Genomic DNA, 22,305 nt, shown 5'->3' on the forward strand with positions numbered 1-22,305 from the left:
GCTTGCGCTCATTGTTTTATCGAATAGAGTCTGAATGAAGAAACAGCTTCCCGTTTCTGGAATGCCCGGGCAATGATTTGTGAGCTAACTCCCTGGACATCGGATAGGAAACTGTAGGTAAGTTGGTACCTGCTTCATCTAAAATTTCATGGTAAAAAGAAATAGTTAGTAACCAACTAAAATATTTCAGAATCAGAACAGGTATATATGTGACGTTTCCCCGGTGGCATTAGAAGGTAGATTAGGGATGATATCAGTGACACCACATCTAGGGATCATCATTGCCTTAATTGTATCAGGGTCAATCTTGCTTGTTACTTTGAGATTATAATTTTATTGATATGATTTAAGAGCAGACTCTAAAAAGTCGTTAGACAGATCCTTAAAAATATCCACGTTGTCATTATTGGGGTAGTAACCAAAGGCTTTAAGGTACTTCTTGACTTGATTGAGCCCATTGAGAGTACCTCCTTTCTGGGCTCGTTCAGTATTCCGGAGGAATTCCGGTTTCAGAGTTCTAGACTTAACTACCAAAGGTTGCAGAACAAGGAAGAGAAAGATAGCTCCATAAACCTGATGAGAAAGTTTTGGTTCCATTACCAGCTAGGTAGTAAGATCAACAATTGCTTTGGTGTTTGGGTGCATTTTGGTGCTTGCCTTCATGCCTATTTATACTAAAATGCTGGAGCATTAAAGTTTAGGTTAGGTTTTTCTAGTTTTCTACTCATGAAAGAGAAAAGAAGAAAATTCAATAGGCGATTAGGTCACAATAAATGTGAGTTACTTTGATTAATTTTTCTAGTTCATGAATCCATTTAATTTGATATATTTTTCTTATTTTTTAAATAAAAACATATAATACACATATTTCAATTCATAAACTCATATGATATGACATATTTATCAAGATTAACAATTTGATCTTGTAAAATATTATTATGAAATATGTAAATATATTATAATTGAATTCATATTTTTTTACGTATTTATTTATTTATTTTTTGAAAAGTAGTGATTGCCTTACTATTAAGCTATATTAAAAATCAGAAAGGTGGCCAAAGCAACCTATCCCCTATACACCGACTTCAGCAGGATAGTAAAAAGACCTACAATAAGCAAAAACACAGCCCGTGTACAAGAAACCTGCTATACAATCCTAAGAATTTCTTACATCCAATTTAACCAATCACAAACCCTATGACGGGAGTGGAGAATTACCTGCTCAGATCCGCAACATCATCACAGATAAGCCATATCAAATCCCGTTGTCTACCAATTTTGGATTTTGCGAGACTATCTGCAACCTCGTTTGCGAGGAGTTTTCCTTAACATCCACCTGGCTATCATGGATTTCAAGCTCTCAATTTTCATTAATGTACTTCGAAGCTTCCAGGGGGGCCTTTAGGGGGTTAAGAACCCAAGAAATAGCATTTTGGGAGTCACTTTCAAATATAATACAATGGGAGAATGCCCACCTAGAGGTAGTCACAATTTGGAAGCACTTCGATAATGCCATCAACTCTGCTGAATTGGCATCTGTGACTCCCATCGATGGAGAGAACAGGAGAAGGATAGTACTTTCGTCATCCCTTAGGACGCCCCCAATCGCTGCTTCGCCTAGGCATCCGTTCACAGCAGCGTCCACATTCATCTTGAGGCATGTAGGCTGCAGACATGTGTCCTTACCCTTACTCGTCAGAGTTTTCTGTGGTTCAGCCCTTCATTAGGAGACCTAATAATGTCCAACAGGGAGGGATTGAGACTTGGCCACTTAGCCTTAACCTTTTAAGCCAACTGCAATTTAATTAAGTCGAAAACATTAGATCCATTCCATTATTTCCCTTTACAGATAGCTTCATTGCGAGCCAACCATATGGACCATGAGATGGCATAGAAAGCCATTTTCATCACCTTTCGATTGACCACGCTTTTGCTCAAATCCTACCAGGCTTGAAAACAGACGGTGGGATCGTTATGCAAAACCCATTTAACATTCCAATAGCCACTGTATGAAGAAAATATATTAAATTCATATTTTAATGTCAGTTTTTTAAATTTTTTTAGTCAAATAGGCATGTGAAATTTAGGATTTCTAATTTTTATTCCTAAAATCTTAACAATTTAATATTTTTGTACATATAAATCTTCCTTTAAAACCAATCCATATTCATTTTTGTAGTTTGGTATCTGCTCTCGTTTCTAACCATTCCCTTTAGATAAACTCACAAATAGAGGCTGGAGATACGAAGAACTAATTTAGTGTCATTAATTTTGGCACTTGGCATATATATGTTTCCCTCTATCATCGCTATAACCAGAGCTCTTACTCAGTTGTATTTCTACTTGATATGGATAAAAGCATTATCTTATATCAACTATGATTATATATGAAAATAGAATTTTTTTTTTTTAGTTTCTATATATTTATATGCAACAGGTTTTTATTTATATTTTTTATTGTTAGTATTTTATATTTTTATAAATTCATTTATACTAAAAATTTTAAAATTCATCATCTATGTATAAAATAATAGCTCATAAAAAAGTTCATCAAGTTTTACAAGTGGTTTGAAGATATTTCTAACTAATGGTACGATAATTGATAAGAGTGGCTCCGACCTAACCAAAATAATGATACTTGGTCCCTATTTATATACTTTATACAATCTTTTAATGCGTGTCATGAATGAGGACATGTTAGACGGCATTAAAATCAATTTTCAATTGAAAAGAATTATAATGTGTATTTATAAATTCATTTAATATTTTGATTTAAAAAAATGTGATTTAAAGCATATTTCTTACAACATCTAATTAACATAAAAGCATTCGAGCATTTGAATCATAATAACTATATTATCTCGTTATTCAAAAAATTAAGTTTGAATTTTTCATTCTCTCAAATAAAAATTGTAATTATAATAAAATTACTAATATTTATTGATACCTAAGAAGAATTTAAAAAAAGAGATGCTTCTCCCTTGTTGATGCTTTGTAAAATGGTCCATTATGTATGAATTGTGGTGAATCCAACGTTAAATTCATAAGTTAAAATCGAGAATTAAAAGAGATTTACATGCGTATTCACTACGACGTCACAATTCTATAAATTAATTTAAGATCAAATCTTAAGTCTTGCCCAACAAATAATGAAGTAATTAAATGTTAATTAGTCATCCCATGATGGTTATCTTGGAAAACTAAATGTTTTCTCTTTAATGATGATAAGGTTGAAATTAAACTCAAATTTCCAACTTGAACATGATCTAACTTTGTTAATGATTCATATTACCAAATCAATCCAAGTACAAAATTCTAAGATTGTAAAAAATTCAAGCCAAGTTTTATGATGCACGTATATACAAACTTGAATCAAGTAATAGTTTAAGCAAAGTTGAAACAAACTTTAATGAAATCATAATCAATTTGGAAACTTACAAGTATATTTTCAGTTGGCAGTGGCGTATAATGTTGCTTGAAGGTCTACCCAATAATTAACACTTTCAAACGTAGGAGTTGCAGTGGTATTGTATGTTTATTTCCCAGATGCATGAGTAGTTAAATGTCAGGCTAACTTGCACGCTTCCGAGATCGTAATTCATCGAGGCAACTATGGTTGAATCTTTTCTAAGCTGATTTTATAGAAGACAATTTCTTCAAACATAATCTGTTCGAATGGATGCTCAGTAATTGGTTTTTTCTTATCAAAATTGGTTTTTCTGGTTATTCCCATCTTTTCAATAGGAACTATTTCAGGCCTTTCCTGCCTGATACTTTCCCTTTTTTTATAGTTGCAGGCGGGAGCGAGACAGAAATGTATATATATTTTGTCTTGAAACAAGGTAAACACATTTTTCATGTATCTTTTCGAAGAATATTTCTTGCAGAAGGTTCAATAAATTATCTTCGTTGGTGCAAGGACGAAGTCAAGATTTCGTGTTAAGGGTGAAAACAAAAAATTGAATATTCATAAGAATCAAATTATAAAACTTTTTAAAAAATAAGAACAAAACTATAAAATTAAAAAAAATTATAAAATTTTAAAACTTTAGAAAGAGGTCCTCCCTCCGCCTTGGATGGGACTTGGGAGAGTGGATTGGGGAAATGAAACAGAGGAACAGTACCTTAGTTTGAAGTATGATTAAAATTTTTAGTTGTTCACATGAACTTCTGTCCTCTGTTTTGGTAAATAATTCCCGCGCTTAATTTAGGCAATACCATTGACTTACATTTGCGGTCAAAAAAAACTCCTCGTGAAGTTGATAACAAAGGGTTTAAAATCAGAACCATTTAAATTGATCGATGGTTCAAGTTTATGTATAATCAGTTCATATGCAAACTAAGCTTATAGTGTTGAGCCAAGTATCGATTAAAGTTTAAGCCAAATTAATTTCAAACATTTTTTCAAGTTGTTCAAATCAAACTAATTATTACTCAGCTAGCTGATGTGGCTCATTTGCATTGCAGCCTAGGTAAACTCTTATCATTCTCTGCCTCTGTTTTCTTTGGCAGGCATTAAAAGGATGCAAGAAAAACTTGGAAGCTTTCGGATGTATATGAAAATAGCTAGGACACACACACAGTAATTTTATGCTGAACAGGTTACATAAAAACTAATAGCTTTGATATTTGCCTACATATCATTTTCTTATTCCACTCTTTCAACTGTTTTTAATCTTATTTAATATGATATAATCATGCCTCTGATGTCATGAAACCTCCATAGGTCCTAGGCTTTGCTAATAGCCGTACAAAGCTCGTAAACCATAAATGTCACCTTGGCCTAGGTTCCTAATCGTAGTTCCCATTGGAATTATTGGAAACACGATGGCAGCTTCATCCTGACTATGACCAAGGCCGAGGACATGTCCCTTTTGATGCACAGTTACCGATACCAGGTCTACTTCGTTAGGTGCAGTAGGATTAGTGCTCCAATTCTTCTCTGCGTTATAGTGAAATCTCCCATCTTGTGGTGCAAAAGCATTATTCTATATCAACTACGATTATATATGAAAATAGAGTGTTTTTTTTTAGTTTCTATATATTTATATGCAACAAGTTTTTTATTTATATTTTTTATTGCTAGTATTCTATATTTTAATAAATTCACTCTTAGTAAAATTTTTAAAATTCATCATCTATGTGTAAGATAATTTCTATATATTTATATGCAACAAGTTTTTTATTGTTACTATTCTATATTTTTGTAAATTCACTCTTAGTAAAATTTTAAAAATTCATCATCTATGTATCAGACAATAGCTCATAAAAAACTTCTTCAAGTTTTGCAAGTAATTTAAGGATATTTCTTATGAATGGTATGATAATTGATAAAAACGACTCTGGCCTAACCAAAATAAAGATACTTGATCCCTATTTACACGCTTTATACAATCTTTTAATATGCGTCATGAATGAGGACATGCTAGACGGCATTAAAATCAATTTTCAATTGAAAAGGAATCTAATGTTATTTGTAAATTCATTTAATATTGTGATTTTAAAACGTGATTTAAAGAATATTTCTTGCAATATATAATTTCTTAATAATAATATGATAAAAACTTTCTTATTTTGAAATAAGGGTAAGCCTTAACTAATCTATCATGTAGACATCAAGAATGTTATTACTAACAACAATTCAATATCGTTAGGTATATATGAAAACTTAGGAAACCTGACAGGAGATACTTGAAATGAATAGTTACTCAATCCATGTAAAAATGTGCTTACTTTTTTGAAATAATCTTTTTACAAAGAGTTTAATTTTTTAAAAATGACACTATAAAATGATTGAGTTTTAATCACATTTCTTTAGGCGATTTTTTTTTCACATTTATATAATAAAATTTTAAAAAGTGCATCTATTTAAATTTTTAACTTCACTTTTTTCACATTTAGTAACAATATAAAAAAGTATAATTTTTGTTAATATATGTAATTTTTATCGTTACATTTTATTTATAATGCATGTAAAAATTTATATAGTGAAATTAGATCTAAAAAATGTTTTAAAAAACATAAAAAAATGATTAAAAATATTTTTAGTAATGCATTTTAAAAATATTTTTGTAGTAGTGCGAGAAAGGATTTTTTTTATTAGAAAACGAAGAATCACAACAAAACAAGAAAAGAACCCAACCAGTTGTGATCAGGGAGTTTGAAGAGACCGATTGGAGATCCTGCAGGTGGGTTCCAAGATGTAAGCAATCCAGAAATCATCATTGGCTGCCTGAACATTAGCATCAAGTTCTGTTGACATTGAGCACCGGCTTTTGGTAACTCCTCTATGAATACATTAGCTTCTCTAAAAATATATTGGATTTGGCATCCTCCCATCCAAGACTTTAAGTTATCAATTTAATAGTCTATATACTTCCGTCGGTCAGTAAAATGATTTTTTAAATACATATCACTGATTGATATTTCGTCGATTATCAAACTACTTTTTTAATACACATCATCGATGAACATTTCATCGGTAATTTTGTCGGAACATTAATCAATATGCCCACTACATGAGAAGAATATAAAATACAAAAATAAAGCATTAAGCACGTCAATGGCTGAGTTTGAGAAAAAGTGAAAATCTTGACTAAAAGATTTAAATCTTATCACAAATAATCTCTAACCAACATTGTTTAAACAAAAAAAAATAATAAAACAAATCAATATTTCATAATAATAAATACACAAATCTTGACCATTATTTAACAATTCAACAATACATATGAATATAAACTAAATAATCACAATGAATTTTTCCATACTATCATTAAAAACCAAAATAAAACAAATATAAAATAAAGTACATAAATCAATAGTAAAAAATATTAATAAAGGTTAAAATACGCGAAAGGTCCCTATTCTCATGTGTTTTGTTCAATTTAATGCCACGTAAGCATGTAGGAGCCACATGGCATGCTAAGAGACTACCGCGTCACTCTATTCTTCTCCAAAAAACAATGTGCTTTTACTAAGGTTTGAACTCAAAACCTTTAACAAGAACACTAAGCTCTTTATTATCATGTCTAAAACTTTACTTTTACTGAATTTTACTTTTGGTTTTTTTCTTTCTTATCACGTGGCTCTGACATGATATGTGGCATTATCACGTCACTTTGATATACTAACATGGTAGTGCCACGTTAGCAATTTGAGCCTTAATGCTGATGTGGCACTACCACGTCTAAGGGTGACATGGCAATGCCACGTCAGCATGTCGTTACTCCACACCATCACATTAGCAAAATGTGTCACATCAGCGCTAACGTCATCTTATTTAATGGCTAAATTAGAAGTTTTTAAGGGAAAAAACTAAATTGGAGCAATTCTCAAAATTGAGAGACTAAATTGCTTCAAATTCAAGTAGAGGGATTCAATTGAACAAAATGCATGAGTACAAAGACCTTCCAAGTATATTGACCAATATTTATAATGCAGACAAGTAGGATTGCTATGAAGATTATGAATAAGTTTTCCTACTGGGAGAAACCTCTTTGTTATCACAAGTTGATAGTAATGAAGCAATTTAGCTTGAAAATGCAAAAATAGTGTACAACTCATATTGTCTTTGTTCTCCGTAAATTTTTTTCAAGGTAAGAATTTGAGATTCTGCATGTGTTAAAATTAAAAGTTTTAAATTTAAATATCAAAATAGAAAAAATTATAATTTATAAGATGAATGTGTCATTCAAAATCTTTATGTCCAAACAAAAACTTCTATTTTGATCTCTAAGTTGATTAATTATTTTAATATTAACTAAGCTTCCTTCTGTGGGTTATTTAAAGTTAAAGAGAAGGTTGAGGTAAGGGGATTCTATTTCTTTGCTACTATTTATCCTTGTTGCAGATTATTTATCAAGAGTTTTGAATAACCTTTTTGATCATTATAGCTTTCTACAATATTATTTAGGATGTTCCATGCAGATAAGCCACTTAGCCTTTGCTAGTGATATTTTGATTTTTACTAATGGTAGTCAGTTAGCTCTACAAAAAGTTATTAATTTTCTTCAAGAAAATGAGCAGATTTCTAGGCAACGAATCAACCATTAAAAAAGTTGTTTTATTACAGCTACCAATGCTGCAAACTTCAGAAGACAAATAATTTCTCAAACTACGAGATTTCTCAAAAACTCTTCCCATCAATTATTTGGGTCCTCCCTTGATAAAGGTCATAAAAAGGTATTTTTATTTTATTCAATTGTCAATAAAATACGTGACTGTATTACAGGTTGGGAGAATAAATTCTTGTCTTCAAGTGGCTGTATTACTCTTCTAAGGAGTGTGTTCTCATCCCTGCCAATTTATCTCCTGCAAGTGTTGAAACCACTGGTTTTTGTGATTGAAAAAATAAAGTGTCTCTTCAACAATTTCCTTTGGAGCAGATTCACAAGTCTCACCACTCAAGATAGCCAATGATTTCAAAACATTGCTGTTTCGAATGACTTGTTTCACCACAATAAGTACATACCAGAATGTCAGATTTTCTTGTTGATTAATTGCTTCGATTCTTTGAGGAGCTAGACGATGGTCCTTGCAGAGTTCGATTGGCTAGCATAGCTGTGCTCTCAAGATTCAGAAGTGCACTTCCCATTGTCTATCTTTGTTGATATTCTCTCCTGACATACACATACGTTCTTTCCAGATCGAGTTTTGGATTTTTTATAAGATTTCTCCACAGACCTGATCAAATTCAAAATCAAGTCCACTTAGAAAAAAATGGACTTGAAGCCTAGCCATCACGGAATGCAATTGGACTGCACCTTCAACTGTTCTTTCCTACGACATAGTCTTGTAATCAATTTCCTGCAAAATAGCCACAAGTTCATTATAGTATATTAATAATGATTGGCCATTTTGTTTGATAGAGAAAGATCTCTGATTCAATTCAAAAATACAAGTCTCATTCGATCCATCATAGAAGGTTTTCGATACAACTTCTCACATCTTTTGGCTGTGGGAAGACAAATAAATCGTTGCATCAGTGATGGACTCATTGAATTAATAAGCCAACTTTTCACTGTGTGATCTTCAGTAATCCATGTTCGAAGATTCGGATCTCTGAGGGTAGGTATTTTTGCTTCTCTTGTGAGATATCCAGCTTTGTTGCGAGTGCCAATACGCATCTTTTGAGTTTGAGACCATAATGAGTAATTTGTCTCATTCAGTGTAATACCGGTAAGAAATGCAGAATTGTCTTAGTGGACAATAATTTGTGATGTTGGGTTGTCGGTTACAGTTGGAACCATGGAATTGCGTGGTTTAGTTGAAACAGTGGAATTGGTTTTTGCCTTGTAGTTTCAAATGAATAGAAAAAAGAAAACAATGTGATGGTGATTTCTAAGTACGAGATTTGTGTTAAAGAGTTTCTTTCGAATTAAAACTACTCTAATACCATGTAGAAAATATTCAAGATCTAAGTAAAGAATTAAATTGCTTGATCAAAAAATATAGAATTACATAAGGAGCTATTTATAATAACTAACTAAACTTAAACCTACTTGGTGTGTAAGTAAAGAAAATAGTAAATAAGGAAATATTCTAATCCTAGACTTCCTTAGAGTACAAGCAAAGTAAAAAGAAAATAAAAAAATATTCTTTCTAAAATATTTTTAAAAATTAATAATTATAGCTCATGCTGACATTTTCAGAATGTGAATTGAAAAACAGTCACCCATTTCTCAAACGTCATGGCGATGATAGGCCTCAATTGTTGAACATTGATCACTGTTGCATTAGAACAGAAAGTGTAGGTGAGTTGACACTTGCTCCATTTAGGCATCCCATTGACAAAGATATAGTTAGCTCCATGTTAAGCTTGCCATAAGCAAAATTTGACTTGTTAAGAATATCAGCAACACCATATCTAGGGATCAATATTTCTTTGATGGTATCAAGGTAGTTTCCTGGTGTTTTTTAAGAGTGGATTCCAACAAGTTGTCGTAATCATCAGTGAGATTGATGTAATTGGGGTAATAGCCAAAGGCCTTGACGTATTGCTTGACCTAATTAAGCCCTTGAACTTTGTATCCTTTTTGAGCTCCCTGTAGATTTTGGAAGCAGTTGGAAAATTGGATTTCAGGCTTGACCATAACAGCTTGAACTACAAGGAAGAGAAAAAAAGCTGCGAAAATTAGATGATGAGAAAGCTTGGTAGCTGTAGACACCTTCCCAAGAGCCCCAAATGTAACTAATAAAACATACAAATGAATAAATAAAAAAATCAAATAAATAAGTAAAAAAAAAAAGAGGATGAGAGAGCATGGTTGCTCATACCCTTCTCCCATTGTCAGTGCTTTTTAGGCCTATGGCCATCACACTAGCTCCTCTAATCATCACCTGCCCCGGGCTTGCTTGTGCCAGGGGACCTGTGAAATCACCTCTGGATTGTCCAAAAATTTAGACAATCTAGCTCTTAAAAAGGGGGGCAAAACAATAACCAAAGGGGGGGGGGGGGGGGGGAGATTTTTGAAAACAAGAAAACGATAAAAAAAAAAGGGCTAATCTTCCAGAAACTAAAAACCAAAAAAATCATATTGAAACAAAAAAAAACTACAAATCAGCCACCGAAAAAATCCTAAACTACCAGTAGACTACCTTAACCACAATCAACAACAATAAAAAAAAACAATAAAAGAAGTATGAAAAATATACAAAAAAGGGAAATGGGAGGGATGACGGTGGCTTAGGACTTCGGGTTTGGATGTGCTTGAGTGAGGGAGATTTGTGAGGTTTTTAGTGGGTTTTGAAGGTCAGGTGGCCGACAGCACAAAGGGGAGGTCCGATTTAAGCAGAGAAAGGGAGCTTTGGGGGCTAGATTTGTCGATTTGCAGCGAAGAGAGAGAAAAGAAAGGTTTCTTGGCTCGATCTTATGATCATCGGTGCAAAGGGAGTGAAAAAAAAGGAAGGAAAAAAGAAAAAAAAAAGAGAGAAAAAGAAACAGAAGGTGCCGGTGAGGAAGAAAAGAGAGAAAGAAGAGAGACGTTGACAGGAGAGGAATGACGTCGGTGAGAAAGGAAAGAGAGAAAGAAGATAGGCGTCGACGGGAAAGGAACGACGTCGGGAAGAAGAAAGAGAGAAATGAGAGCTGCAGGCCAAGAAAGAGAGAAATGAGAGTTGCGGGTCAAGAAAGAGAGAAAGAAAAAAAAGAAAAAGAAAAAAAAAGAAGAGAAAAAATAGAGAGAAATGAGAGCATTTGGGTTAGAGAGAGAAAATGATAGGGAGAGAATGAAAAAAAAAAAAAGAGAAGCTTTTATACCTAAGCATAGAGGCGGGCTAAATGACGCCGTTTTGGGTGCAGCGTGAAGTGGCCATTCTAGCACCAAAATAGTGCGTTTTGAGAGCAGCAGTGTGGGCCTTAAGAGGCAGATCTGGTGCAGCAGGCTAGGGCCTTTCGTGGGCCTTCGAGCTAAGCCAATCTTGGCCTAGAAAGGTATAACCCTTACCTTTTTGCTTGTAGGCCTGTTTTAATTGATTTTTTGGGTCTAGTTCATTTTACCTAATTAAAATATAATTTTGGTTTAATTTTAGACCTTTTTAGGAAAAGATTATATATTTAAACATATAGGTCCATTTTAGTGTTAGAAAATCAAAACAAACAAAAAAAACCAAATAATAATAATAATAATAAGTGAATGAGAATGATAGGATAAGAAAGAAAGGGAGAAACCTTTATATTATAAATATATTTAGATATTCATAAATATAATAAATAAAAATACATGATGTAAATATAATTATTATAAAAAATGAAATAATTATTTTGAGTGATTCGATGATAGAATTTCACTTAAAAAGAGAAAAAAGTTACCTCTTTCAAGTGGATTTCTTAGGTTTAGAGTTCGAGACAGATTTTCACCGAAGCGTCAAGATGAATTTGAACTCTAAACTCCAATACCTGTTAACTCAAATAATCATTGTTAAAATATAATAAATAAAAAATATATGATGTAAATATAATTATTATAAAAAAAAATAATGAAATGAATATTTTGAGTGATCCGATGATAGAATTCCACTTTAAAAGGATAAAAAGTTACCTCTTTCGGGTGCATTTCGTAAGTAAAGAATTTGAGACGAATTTTCACTGAAGCATCGGGATAAATCCGAACTCTATACTCTGATACCTATTAACTCAAATAATCATTGTAAAAATAATATACATTAGAAAAGATAATAATAAATATATGAAAAAAGTAATAAATCACTTTAATATTAAACACATTATCGAATGAATAACGAACCAACTTAATGCGTTCATGTAGATATCATCATTTTATCCTGTCATTGCATACCACGTTTATCTTATCAATGGGGCGGGAATTCCGATGATGGGATTTCCTCAAAGAGCTTGTAAAGATGAGTCCTTCCCGAGATATCTTTAAGTGAGGAAAATTTCGACCAAAGTGTTGGGATGATCTACGAACAATTTTCTAATAAAAGATTATCGACCTCATCATTTAAAATTGAAAAAATCATAACATCATCTTATGGTCGCATCATGTGCATCCGTGAAACGAATAAAAGACTCAATCAACTGATATAATAATGAATTAATTAATAAGCAAGGATTAAGGAAATATAGGAATAAAATTAAGGGTAGGCTACAATAGGATAACTTAAGATTAAATGGTACCGTTCATGGAACGGGCGCCATGAATGTGCTAAACATTCTTCGTGCGTAACCGCACTCCCGAACCCATCTCTAAAAAACGTGGACTAGTTTTCGTTCTTTCGACAAACCTAAAATTAATTTAGGACTTCGTCGATTAGAATCGAGTTAATAGGTAGCCAATCACACCTAAATAAAAAAGATTAGTGGTGACTCCTAGTTATTTTATTTTCGCCCACATCTGAAGATTGGTTCCCAGACCCGGCACATTAGACAGATGGTGACTTTGCTGGGGACCTTGAGAGTCAAGCCATTAATTAATCATAAGTTATCCTAAGCCTTAAATAATTTAGTGTTTTCTTTAACCTCGAGCATTTACCTTTATTATTACTTGTTGCATTTGTTGTTTTGTTATTGTTGTTGCCATTTAATAATTACGGGGAATTTAGGATAGAGGGATGTGAGATTATTGGTCCAAAATTGATATTTTCCTTCACACACACGGCACATTTTACATTCATGCATAAACCTTCTACCCGAATTTTGTCCTTAATTAGAAGGGGGTTAAGTAGCTACGCTCCGTGAGGTGATAACCTCCACATGGGCTAGTGAAGACTCTCACTTATATCGAACCTAGTCCGTTTGAAACCTGTAATGGGTGAGGATCGGGGCACGTTACTAGTCCATGTGGACGATAGTAAGGAGCGATTTGAGAACCTTTAACTCCATTTGTAACCCAAACTCAGCATGTAGAATACCGAGTGTCACCTTTACCTAAGTACAACTATACCTGTGAGAATATACCCTCTGACTAGGTACACATGAAGGAATTTTCATAGTCCCCTTATTCTAAATTTTTGTCTGCAAAGTAATGAAGGTATCATGTTATTAATTATTTTCATCAGAATTACTTTTGGAATTTCTATTTACTGTACTAACTTGAACTTGTTGTCATTTTTATTTTGCATATGCACATTTGCATCATAATTTTGCATATAGGAAAAAGTATTTGTCACCTGATAACCATTTTTTTTATGGATGTTATGTGACAAATACAATTAGAACATGACCATTCATTTATACATGCATAAATACTCATTTCATGACTATAGGTATTTTCGCCTATAAATAATAAGGGGTTTATTTTTTCGTTTCATTCATGCATCAATAATGTATCTAATTCATGTTTATGATTATAAAAAGGTTTCAAAAATAGCTTGTCCACTTAAACCAAGTGATCAGTGTGTCCATTACATTTTTCGACGAGTAAGGATCATAGAAGAAGAGCAAAAGGATTAAATGGGTAGAATGGAAAAAGCTCAAGAAGAAATGAGAGGACAGTTAGCAAAAATGATCGAATTGATGACAAGTTTAAGTAAAGAAAAAAGAGTGGTCGAAGAGTCAACTCCGTTAGAAAACCCATCGGCAAGGAATTATGACCCTAATGCTAAATGTGACTATCACATAGGGGCAATTGGACACTCAACAGAGAAATGTAGGCAATTGAAAGTGAAAATTGAAAATCTCATCAAGGATGGCACTTTGACTCTTGAACTTATGGAACGTTGGAAATCAACTTTGTCATAGATTGAGCTCTTGTTAGGAAGTTGAAGAAAAGCTTCAAGTCTCAAACAAATTGCTTGCAGGAAAAGTGGATGATTTGGAGTTTTTATTTTTCAGGGGCACGGTAGGAGTAGGATTTTGTTAAGGAATATAAACTTTAAAAGCTGTAATTGAAGCTTTAATGTTTTTGTTGGATTAAAATTTTTGAAGTTTTGAGTTTAATTTGCTAAAGGATGTGATACAATTGATTTGGTCAAGGTTTCTATAACATGTTTTCAAGATACAAGAAAAAAAAGGAAAAAAGGTTTAGGCAATAAAGTGTACACATGTTCTCGAAAGAATTAATGGTTACTATTTGGAACAAACTTGTCCTTGCAAACATTCTCCAACCATTTCTCCAATCACTAGGGAACCCAAAATCACTTAAATAAAGGCTATTCAAGAACTTAAAATCCAAAAGAAGTAAAGTTTTGAAAATGTGTCAACCCTATCTTGTGATACTAAAGGACAACGATCTTTGTCTAGGCAATGATTGATGTTATAATTGATTGTTTTGTAAAATTCTTCCTTTCGAAAGCAAGCAAATCAGACACTTTTATAAAGACTCTGAATGTGTTAGGTTAATAAATGTCAAGACTATGTTGAAGTCTCAAATATGCCAATACCTTTCAAATTCCTTCAATTTGGATACCAAATGTGAACCTTGAACCCATAGTCTAAAGCATCCTTTACCGTTATTCTGGGGCATGATGACTAAAAGAACAAGATTACCCAGTACGTCTAAGACACCTTGTTTTAAAAAAAAAATAATAACCATTTTTCCTCTCTCATCTGGCAAAAGCATTTCTTACTGTAAATAGTTAATCTTGATAAGGTATTCTGATATTAGATCTTTGAAGGCTTCTAAGGAATCTTTATTGTTAAGGGTTATCCCCTGTGCCTTCATTTGAGTGGTTGATTAAGGGAAAAACATTCTTGATGAATCCTTTCATTTTGGAAAGGTTGATTCAATCCTGAGTAGTAAAAAAAAAGAAAATAAAAGAAAAAAGAAGAAATAAGAAAGTGAGAGAATGGCAAGGAAAGTTGATAGTGACATTATGCACTTGAAATACTCAAATGGTGTTAAAAGTGAAAAAATGAAGAAAAATCAACCTTTGATATTAAATTATTCATTTCTAGGGAATTGCTTTTCAATATAAGTAACCATAGTTGAGATGATAAATGGCCATGTTTTGTTTTCCCTTCACAAATGAGAAATTATCCACTTGTTACCCCTTTGAGCCTATTGAATCGTCTCTTAAATGCACCTCAACCAATGATCACCTCCCACATTAGGGGGCAATTATGAAGGAAATTTTCTGTCAAAAGCATGAATGATATAAGATTTATTCTGAGGGACAAATGAACATCTTATATACTGTAGGGGTAGATACAAATTTGAGTTCTTAAAAATTTTGAACTCAATCCATCAATATGAAAATTGAAAAAATACAAAAAAAAAAAGAAAAAAAGGAAGAAAGAAAAAGTATAGAAGGGAAATGGTGGAAAAAGCATGCTTTGAAAAGGACAAATGTCTTTAAAGAGTCCTTTGTGCGGTAATAAATGATCTTTGGTTTAATCACCTTTAAATACATATTTTGGGCTTTTGTATCCATTTTTTCAGAATCCTTAACCATAGCCTACATTATGTGCTTGAAGAAGTCCATTTTGATCAAGTGTGAATACTTAAATTAAAGAGCTATCTTATAGAAAGAGATCATCATATAGAAAATGAGACATTGACTTCTTTTCTTTACCAAAACTACCTTTTTGAATCCCTTAAGTCACTTTTGACCAAGTTTAAATTTTTCAAGTGCATGGTGAAACAGACAATAATAAAAAAAAAAGGAATAAAAAAGAAGAAAGAGAAAGAAGAAGTGAGTGAAAAAGATGAAGCTTTAGAATGAAAACCCAATAGAGCAGTCTAGAGCGAAGATGGGAACTTATGAAGTCACTGATGATTTTAACTAAGGATATAACAAGAAGCACCAGAGAGAGAAACCATTTCAAGGCAGCTAGAATTTGTTGGACACTTTTTAAGTGTATAAGAGACTCTCAAGCACCTTAAAGATTCAAGATCTATTGAAAAAATCCATACTGAATTTTGAGCCAATCTATTTCAAAATAGCCTTTTGCAATGTTAAACTTGTTCTAGCTGGTCTTGACATTTATCATCTTGCCACACATTATGAGGCTTAGAGAATGTCAAATTTGATTGTGATTTGAAAAGAATCTTTTTACAAAATTTGATTCTAAATCACCATACATTTGTGAGCTTAGACAAAGAAACTTCAACTTTTCTTTTTTTCTCTATGAAATGGTGAAAAACCTTTATTGTTGACCAAGATCTCGATGTGTTAAACCATCCTGTCTATTTGAAAGACCATATTGTCATTTGGCTCATCCAAAACCATTTTAAACAGTAATCGTCAATTTTCAAGAGATTCAAGTATCACACGTTGCAAAACTGTCAAATTGACTCAGTTTTGTTCCGAACTTTAACTACCTTTAGTCATGAAAATTGGTTTTGTGGGGCAATTTTAGCAAAATTCAAGATGCTTTGAAAGTAATGGAGAGTTTTTCATTTTTGTAAAACTAACTTCTGCTATTGTAATATGAAGATCGAAAGTTTTAAATGATGAGACAAGCATTTGAATCGATACACTATCCCTTGGTGATAGCCATATTTTGGGAAACGACTTCAAGAATTAGAAATGATACGACAAAACTAGCAAGGAAATTCTTTTATGACAAAGTAGTTGGCAACTGCACAAAAATTATAGAAGATTGTGTAGAGATAGGAATAATGGCTTTCAATAGAAGAATACATTGAAATGAAATGATGAGATGAAAGTAATTTTCCTCCTGTTATGCAATCATGCATACATGTACATGACCATGCAACACTGAGGTTGAAAATTCTCATACGATAGTCAACATTCATACATATTTCTATGCATTTGGAAAGGTAAAAGCCCACGTAGCACAAAAACCATGCAAAGACGTCAAGATTTGATTAATTTGAGAACCACTTTGAAAAATTTCAAATAACTACTTTCAAGATTTCTTCAAAGTTACGTAGCCTCATTTTGAGATGAGGAACAACCTTTTTTTTTTTTCTAAAACCTCCGAGTACATCTTCAAAACCTTCTGGTACATTCCTAAAACCTCCGGGTAATTAGTTTTAAGATTTCTTCAAAGTTACGTACCCTCATTTTGAGATGAGGAGCAACCTTTTCTTTTAAAACCTCCGGGTACATCTTCAAAACCTCTGGGTACATTCTCAAAACCTCCAAGTAATTAGTTTCAAGATTTCTTTAAAATTATATAGCCTCATTCTGAGATGAGGAACAACCTTTCTTCTAAAACCTCCGAGTACATCTTCAAAACCTCTAGGTATATTCTCTAAAATTTCTAGATAATTAACTTTAAGATTTCTTTTAAGTTACATAGCCTCCTTTTGAGATGAGGAGTTTTTCTTATTATTAAAAAAGAAAACAAAAGAAGAAACTCAATCTGGTCCAAGAAAGTGTTTACGTCTTTGCACTATTATTGATTCTCAAAAATGTGCAAAGAGGGGCAACTGTAGACACCTTCCCAAGAGCCCCAAATATAATTAATAAATCATATAAGTGAATAAATCAAAAAAATCAAATAAATAAGTAAAAAAAAAGGAAGAGAGAGCATGGTTGCCCATACCCCTCTCCCACTGTCAATGCTTTTTAGGCCTATGGCCATCACACCAGCTTCCCTAATCATCATCTGCCTTGGGCTTGCATGTGCCAGGGGACCTATGAAATCACCTCTGAATTATCTAAAAATTTGGACAATCCAGCTCTTAAAAAAGGGGGCAAAACAACAACCAAAATGGGGGGGGAGGGGGGGGATTTTTGAAAACAAGAAAACGATAAAAAAAAAGGGCTAATCTTCCAAAAACCAAAAACCAAAAAAATCAAATGGAAACAAAAAAAAACTACAAATCAGCCACCAAAAAAATCCTAAACTACCAACAGACTACCCTAACCACAATCAACAACAAAAGAAATACGAAAAATATGCAAAAAAGGGAAATAGGAAGGACGACGGTGGCTTAGGATTTCGGGTTTGGATGTGCTTGAGTGAGGGAAATTTGTGAGGGTTTTTAGTGGGTTTTAAAGGTCAGGTGGCCGATAGCACAAAGGGGAGCTTCGATTTAGGTAGAGAAATGGAGCTTTTGGGGGCTAGATCTACCGATCTATAGTGAAGATAGATAAGGGAAAGGTTTATTGGCCCGATCTTATGATCACTGGTGGAAAATGAGTGAAAAAGAAGGAAGGAAAAAAGAAAAAAAAAAGGAGAGAAAAAGAGACAGAATGTGCCGGTAAGGAAGAAAAGAGAGAAATAAGAGAGACGTTGGCAAGAGAGGAGCGATGTCGGCGAGAAAAGAAAGAGAGAAAGAAGAAAGGCGTCGACGGGAAAGGAATGACGCTGAGAAGAAGAAAGAGAGAAAAGAGAGCTGCGGACCAAGAATGAGAGAGAAAAAAGAAGAAGAAGAAGAAGAAGAAGAAGAAAAGAAAAACAATAGAGATGAGGGAAAGCATCCAGGTTAGAGAGAGAAAATGATAAGGAGAGAATTAAAAAAAAGAAAAAGAGAAACTTTTATACCTAAGCATAGAGGCGGGCTAAACGACGTTGTTTTGGGTGCAGCGTGAAGTGGCCATTCTAGCACCAAAACGGTACTTTTAAGAGCAGCAGTGTGGGCCTCAAGAGGCAGATCCGGTGTAGCAGGCTAGGGCCTTTCGTGGGCCTTCAAGCTGGGCCAATATTGTCCTAGAAAGGTATAACCCTTACTTTTTTGCTTGTAGGCCTGTTTTAATTAATTTTTTGGGTCTAGCTCATTTTATCTAATTAAAATATAATTTTGGTTTAATTTTAGACCTTTATAGGAAAAGATTATATATTTAAACATGTAGGTCCATTTTAGTGTTAGAAAATCAAAACAAACAAAAAAAAAACCAAAAAATAATAATAATAATTGAATAAGAAGGATAGGAAAAGAAAGGGAGAAACCTTTATATTATAAATATATTTAGATATTCATAAATATAATAAATAAAAATACATGATGTAAATATAATTATTATAAAAAATAAAATGATTATTTTGAATTATTCGATGATAGAATTTCACTTAAAAAGGGAAAATAGTTGTCTTTTTCGGGTGGATTTCTTAGGTTCGGAGTTTGAGACGGATTTTCACCGAAGCATCAGGATAAATCTAAACTCTAAACTCCAATACCCATTAACTCAAATAATCATTGTTAAAATATAATAAATAAAAAATACATGATGTAAATATAATTATTATAAAAAAATAATGAAATGAATATTTTGAGTGATCCGATGATAGAATTCCACTTAAAAAGAGCAAAGAGTTACCTTTTTCGGGTGGATTTCTTAGGTGAGGAATTCGAGACGGATTTTCACTGAAGCGTCGGGATAAATCCGAACTCTATACTCCGATGCCTATTAACTCAAATAATCATTGTAAAAATAATATACATTAAAAAAAATAATAATAAATATATGAACAAGGTAATAAATCACTTTAAATTATTAAACATATTATCATATGAATAACAAACCAACTTAATGCGTTCATGTAGATATCATCATTTTATCCTATTATAGCATGCCACGTTTATCTTATCAATGGGGCGAGAATTTCGATAATGGGATTTCCTCGAAGAGCTCATAGAGATGAGTCCTTCCCGGGATATCCTTAGGTGAGAAAAATTTCGAGACTTCACTAAAGCATTGGGATGATCTACGAACAATTTTTCGATAAAAGATTGCCGACCTCATCATTTAAAATTTGACAAATCATAACATCATCTTACAGTCACATCATGTGCATCCGTGAAACTAAATAAAAGACTCAATCAACTGATATAATAAAGAATTAATTAATAAGCAAGGATTAAGGAAATATAGGAATAAAATCAAGGGTAGGCTACAATAGGATAACTTAAGATTAAATGGTACCGTTCGTGGAACGGGCGCCACGGAGGTGCTAACCCTTCTTCGTGGGTAACCGCACTCCCGAACTCATCTCTAAAAAACGTGGATCAATTTTCGTTCTTTCGACAAACCTAAAATTAATTTAGAACTTCGTCGATTATAATTGAGTTAATAGATAGCCAATCACACCTAAATAAAAAAGATTGGTGGCAACTCCTAATTATTTTATTTTCGTCCACGTCTAGCGATCGGGTTTTCAGATTTGGCATGTTACGACAGTAGCCATTGCTTTTGCTAGAGGTAGTAGAAGAAAATTCAATTATAGGAATTTTTTTGTTGTTTTTGTAATTAAACCAAAGCCAAAGATTAGCTACTTCTTAGAGTCGCTTTGAGTTTGAACAAAATGATAAGCTTGAAATACGAACTTAAATTTGAACTTAACTTTACTGAGAGAAAAAAATTTAAGTTTACTCATAATTTGATTTAAGTTTATGAATGATTCAATGATCTATTCATACAAAACCGAAGCTTATATTATATACTGATCCAAGTTCGATTATACTTTAAGCCAAACATGAAAAATTCTTTTAAGTTGTCAAAATCAAAAGAAATATTACTCAGCCTAATTATTTCGCTCATTTGCAGCCTAAACACCTATCATTTTCTGCCTCGTCTTTTTTAGCAGGCATTAAATGAATGCAAGGGAAACTTCGAGGCTTTCAAATGTATAAGAAACTATATAGATAGGAAACAGCAACTTTATTCTAGAAATTATGCATACGTTTCATTGAAATTATGGCTTTGATATTTGCTTATAGATCACTTCTTATTCCACTCTTTCATCTGTGTTTAATCACTTATTTAATATGCTATAATCAAGCTTCTGATGTCATGAAACCTTCATTGGTCTCACCAAGCAAGATTTTGCTAATAGCCATACAGAGCTTGTAGACCAACAATGTCATCTTGGCCTAAGTTCCTTTTGGTAGCTCCAGCTGGTAGAGATGGAAACATGATGGCAGCTTGATCCTGACTGTGACCAAGGCCGAGATTATGTCCTATTTCATGCACAGCTACCGTTTCCAGGTCTATTTGGTTAGGAGCAGTAGGATTAGGGCTCCAATTCTCGTCTGCATCATAGTGAAATCTCCCATCTTGTGGTGCAAAAGCATGAGCCAAAATGTTTCCAGGGCCATCAAAAGGATAGCCATCCCCATGTTCATATCGGTAAAACCCGATCCTGATATCTGCTCGGTTGCCTTGTGCTACCTCCTGGAATCTGAATGGAGAAACAGCTGCCCATGTCTGGAATGCCCGGGCAATGATAGGTCTTAGTACTTGTGAGCTAATTACCTGGACACCGGGTAGGAAATTGTAGGTAAGTTGGTACCTGCTCCATCAAGGATTTCCAGGGAAAAAGGAATAGTTAGCAACCAAGTGAAATATGACGCCATGAGGAGTTTCCCCAGTGTCATTAGAAGTTCTGTTAGAGATGATATCAGGGACACCACATCTAGGGGTCATCATTGCTTTAATTGTATCAGGGTCAATCTTGCCTGTTACTTTGAGATAATAATTTTGTTGATGTGCTTTAAGGGCAGACTCTAAAGAGTCGTCAAAATGATCGTCAATAAGATTGAAGTCATTGGGGTAGTAACCAAAGGCCCTAAGGTACTTCTTGACATGGCTAAGCCCATTGAGAGTATCTCCTTTCTGAGCTCGTTCAAGATTCCGAAGGGATTCGGGTTCTAGAGGTCTAGACTTAACTACAAAAGGTTGCAGAACAAGGAAGAGAAAGATAGCTTCAAAAACCTGATGAGAAGGTTTTGGTGCCATTGCAAGCTAGCTAGGTAGTAAGATCAACTATTGCTTTGGTGTTTTGGGGTGCATTTTGGTGCTTGGCTTCATGCCTATTTATACTAAAATGCTGGAGCATTGAAGTTTAGGCTAGCTTATTTTGGTTTTCTACACATGAAAGAGAAAAAGAAGAAAATTCAATTGGCGATTAGGTCACCACTCACTTGATGTGAGTTCCGTTCCTTCTATTAATTTTTTTAGTTCATTGAACCCATTTAATTTGATATATTTTTC

At 33.3% G+C, this 22,305-nt stretch overlaps 3 pseudogenes; all 3 read right to left on the reverse strand.

The window, feature by feature from the left end:
- Window positions 1–8,398: 8,398 nt before the first annotated feature.
- LOC148763264 (uncharacterized) lies at window positions 8,399–9,251 on the reverse strand (annotated as a pseudogene).
- Window positions 9,252–9,649: 398 nt separating this feature from the next.
- On the reverse strand, window positions 9,650–10,317 carry LOC148763265 (metalloendoproteinase 1-like; annotated as a pseudogene).
- Window positions 10,318–20,954: 10,637 nt separating this feature from the next.
- On the reverse strand, window positions 20,955–22,088 carry LOC18602105 (metalloendoproteinase 1-like; annotated as a pseudogene).
- Window positions 22,089–22,305: the final 217 nt, after the last annotated feature.

Source organism: Theobroma cacao, chromosome 4, assembly GCF_053813885.1.
Source record: "Theobroma cacao isolate CCN51 chromosome 4, ASM5381388v1, whole genome shotgun sequence".
In the NCBI taxonomy this organism is placed as follows: Eukaryota; Viridiplantae; Streptophyta; class Magnoliopsida; order Malvales; family Malvaceae; genus Theobroma; species Theobroma cacao.